This window comes from Anomaloglossus baeobatrachus, chromosome 4 (genome assembly GCF_048569485.1).
Source record: "Anomaloglossus baeobatrachus isolate aAnoBae1 chromosome 4, aAnoBae1.hap1, whole genome shotgun sequence".
In the NCBI taxonomy this organism is placed as follows: Eukaryota; Metazoa; Chordata; class Amphibia; order Anura; family Aromobatidae; genus Anomaloglossus; species Anomaloglossus baeobatrachus.
Window position 1 is genome coordinate 15,072,953 of NC_134356.1, and position 4,347 is coordinate 15,077,299.

A 4,347-nucleotide genomic window follows, 5' to 3' on the forward strand; every position below is an offset into this window, starting at 1 on the left:
CGCCGCTGACCCCGCATCCTCCACAACACAAAGGCTCTTCTAAGAGCCACCACCCCGTCCTCACAGGAGCTGGCCCCGTCCTCACAGGAGCTGGCCCCGTCCTCACAGGAGCTGGCCCCGTCCTCACAGGAGCTGGCCCCGTCCTCACAGGAGCTGGCCCCGTCCTCACAGGAGCTGGCCCCGTCCTCACAGGAGCTGGCCCCGTCCTCACAGGAGCTGGCCCCGTCCTCACAGGAGCTGGCCCCGTCCTCACAGGAGCTGGCCCCGTCCTCACAGGAGCTGGCCCCGTCCTCACAGGAGCTGGCCCCGTCCTCACAGGAGCTGGCCCCGTCCTCACAGGAGCTGGCCCCGTCCTCACAGGAGCTGGCCCCGTCCTCACAGGAGCTGGCCCCGTCCTCACAGGAGCTGGCGCCGCTGATGCTTAATGTTGTGTTAATGGGAAATATAGCAATAGGCAGGGTAATGTGTATCAGGATGTTAGTACATTGGGTATAAGTGGTACTGGTCGTTTATGATTTGAGGCTTTGCGCCGAGTAATAGGCGCTGTTGTATAACGCCGAGAGTTATATTCCTGTCATTAGTAATGGATTTGCAGAGCGAATAATGCAGTATCTTATTGGGTTGGCACAGTGGGTATAAGTGGCACTAAACGTTTATGATGTGGTGTCACCCGCATTCACTGCTCCGATCTTATACATGATCCCCTCCCCCACCCTCCATGTCTGTAGCGAGAGATGCTGAATACAAGCCGCTGTTGTGCCCTTTCTCCAGGGATTGGGGTGATGGGCTCTGTCCATTAGATGGGTATAATGTGGGCAGAAGTTGCTTCTCTACCTGCGCCTCCTGATGACTCCACTAGTGCAGAGCGACCCTGTGTTCCTGCCCCGTCCCCAATCCTCATGTGGCGGAGCAGTGATAATGACTAGAGCCAACAGTGTTTTATACCCCCCATATCGTAGTATGTATCGCGCCGCTATATAGCGCTGTGCAGGCTCCACACAGAGCACGGCCGCCTCTATATAGAGCTCTACAGACCACACAGAAGTACAGTCGCCTCTATATAGCGCTGTACAGACCACACAGGAGCACAGCCGCCTCTATATAGCGCTGTACAGAGCACACAGGAGCACAGCCGCCTCTATATAGAGCTGTACAGAGCACACAGAAGCACGGCCGCCTCTATATAGCGCTGTACAGACCACACAGGAGCACAGCCGCCTCTATATAGCGCTGTACAGACCACACAGGAGCACAGCCGCCTCTATATAGCGCTGTACAGACCACACAGGAGCACAGCCGCCTCTATATAGAGCTGTACAGACCACACAGGAGCACAGCCGCCTCTATATAGCGCTGTACAGACCACACAGGAGCACAGCCGCCTCTATATAGCGCTGTACAGAGCACACAGGAGCACAGCCGCCTCTATATAGAGCTGTACAGACCACACAGGAGCACAGCCGCCTCTATATAGCGCTGTACAGACCACACAGGAGCACAGCCGCCGCTATATAGAGCTGTACAGAGCACACAGGAGCACAGCCGCCTCTATATAGAGCTGTACAGAGCACACAGGAGCACAGCCGCCTCTATCTAGCGCTGTACAGAGCACACAGGAGCACAGCCGCCTCTATATAGAGCTGTGTGGTGATCAGTGCCACCACCTTGTCCTGCAGAGCTGTATGATCAGAGCCACCACCTTGTCCTGCAGAGCTGTATGATCAGAGCCACCACCTTGTCCTGCAGAGCTGCATGATCAGTGCCACCACCTTGTCCTGCAGAGCTGTATGATCAGTGCCACCACCTTGTCCTGCAGAGCTGTATGATCAGTGTCACCACCTTGTCCTGCAGAGCTGCATGATCAGTGCCACCACCTTGTCCTGCAGAGCTGTATGATCAGTGTCACCACCTTGTCCTGCAGAGCTGTATGATCAGTGTCACCACCTTGTCCTGCAGAGCTGTATGATCAGTGTCACCACCTTGTCCTGCAGAGCTGTATGATCAGTGTCACCACCTTGTCCTGCAGAGCTGTATGATCAGTGTCACCACCTTGTCCTGCAGAGCTGTATGATCAGTGTCTACACTTTGTCGTTTCCCTGTGATCAGTGACTGTCTACAGATTTGCGCGGTGATGTCATATACAAGGGGCGGTAGATGCCGGGAGCAGAGTTCTCGGGGATGTAGTGATAATGCGGGGGCTGCACTGTTCAGCGCTGTGTGCGGGGAGATGGAGCTGCAGTTACATCGATGTAGTTTGCTCCAGATCCGCGTGCAGCCTGCATGTGACTTGGAGGAGACAGAGGCGGGACTACGGGGGATTAAAGCGGTGTTAGAGAGGGGTGTGGAGCTTCTTCAGAAAAATGATTGGTCAGAGATATTGGATGATTATTGGCTACATGATTTTCTTTTGTGGTAGTAGTCAATAGCGTGCAGGGGGCGTGTTTCTCACAGACCAATGAGGACGCGCACAGGAGTATAAATACTCTGCTCCGCCGCTCTTTCTCATCTCTTCTGTTTTCCTCTATACAGAGCTATGGCCAGAACTAAGCAGACCGCCCGTAAATCCACCGGAGGGAAAGCTCCCCGCAAGCAGCTGGCCACTAAGGCCGCCAGGAAGAGCGCTCCCGCCACCGGCGGACTGGAGTGAAGAAGCCGCATCGCTACCGGCCGGGGACAGTCGCTCTCCGGGAGATCCGCCGCTACCAGAAATCCACCGAGCTGCTGATCCGGAAGCTTCCCTTCCAGCGCCTGGTGAGAGCGATCGCCCAGGACTTCAAGACCGATCTGCGCTTCCAGAGCTCGGCCGTCATGGCCCTGCAGGAGGCCAGCGAGGCTTATCTGGTGGGGCTGTTCGAGGACACCAACCTGTGCGCCATCCACGCCAAGAGGGTCACCATCATGCCCAAAGACATCCAGCTGGCCCGCCGCATCCGCGGGGAGAGGGCGTAGATCTGTCCCGCACCCCCGAGCACAACACAAAGGCTCTTTTCAGAGCCACCACATCCTCCCTCAGACGAGCTGATTCCCGGCCTCTGATTCTCCTCATTCCCCGCAGTGTCCGGGGCGCGGTCTCTACATGTGACGGGCGGCGCTGCGGAGTCTCCTGTTGCTTATTTTCTTTGCTCTGTCAGCACAAGCCGCAGTGTCCGCCTGTATCTGGATTGTCGCACCGGTGGTTTCTTACCAGCATCTGTCCTATTTCTTGGATCGACTCACTGTGCGGTGCCCCCTTAATGTGGTGTGTGTGTGAGGAGGAGGGGGGGGGGGGGTTGGAGCTTCTTTTATTCCATGCCCATAAGCTCCATTGTCCTCTCACCCTCTAGAGTCTAGACCGATCTACTCTAACAGTCTCTTCTTATAGCCGCTACTTATCCTGGAGACGCTACAATTCCTGCTGTGTCGGGTGCAGTGATCGGATTGTGTGACGCTGGAGCAGGAGATGCTGTGGTTACTCCTTGCGGCTCCGGTCCCGTCAGGATCACAGCGATCAGTGACGGACGGAGGAAGGTTCCGCAGCGGTATTCATGCGCCTTGTGATGCGGTTATTGGGATCCGGTGTCTGATGTCGGGAGCTGTGAGATCTGAAGATGTCGCAGGGGGATCCTCACTCCAGGTCGTTGCTCTGTTTGGAGAATATCTGCAGGTTGTGCGGAGATTGTATCGGGCTGTGATTTCGCTCTGCTCAAATAGTGCCGTGTTTGTAATTAGTTAAGACTCGTGAGAAAGAGTTAAAGAACAAACTTCATCGTCTGCAGATCGCACAGATCTGTGTCGGGTGCTGGGAATCGGCGGATTGTAGAAATCTCAGCTGAACGTCCGCCCTAGGTCCCGGATAGAGACAAATAGCGGGAGGAGCTATCGGCCACTGAGCGGGAAGTTCAAATTCGGTTTTCAGCCAATCATCACTTTGCAGCAAGTTTCTTGCCCCGCCCACAGGCTGCTCCGGGTTACAGGCACCAAGTGATCTCATGTAGATCAACCAAAGAGGAGTATATGGCGGTATACAGCACACGTCACTATATGAGGGTATATAGTAGTAAAGTGTGTATGGGGAATATACAGCACGATATGATCGTATACATCAGTATGTGGAGACAATACAGCGCTATATGCGAATATACAGCAGTGTATGGAGTTTACTGGAATGAAGGTCAGAGTTCAGTATAAATAATGACTAACAGCTCCAGGGATCTTATTCATATAGATTGCCTCAAACAGAGGTATATGGCGGTATACAGGACTGCATTTGGGGTATGCAGCGATATATGGCGGTATACAGATCTATATCGAGATTACTGTACTATATTGGGTACACAGCACTTTATGGGGCAGCACAATATAGGAAGT

General features: G+C 54.4%; 1 pseudogene; it reads left to right on the forward strand.

The window, feature by feature from the left end:
* The first annotated feature begins 2,533 nt into the window (after positions 1-2,533).
* On the forward strand, positions 2,534-2,949 carry LOC142302214 (histone H3-like; annotated as a pseudogene).
* The last annotated feature ends 1,398 nt before the right edge of the window (positions 2,950-4,347 follow it).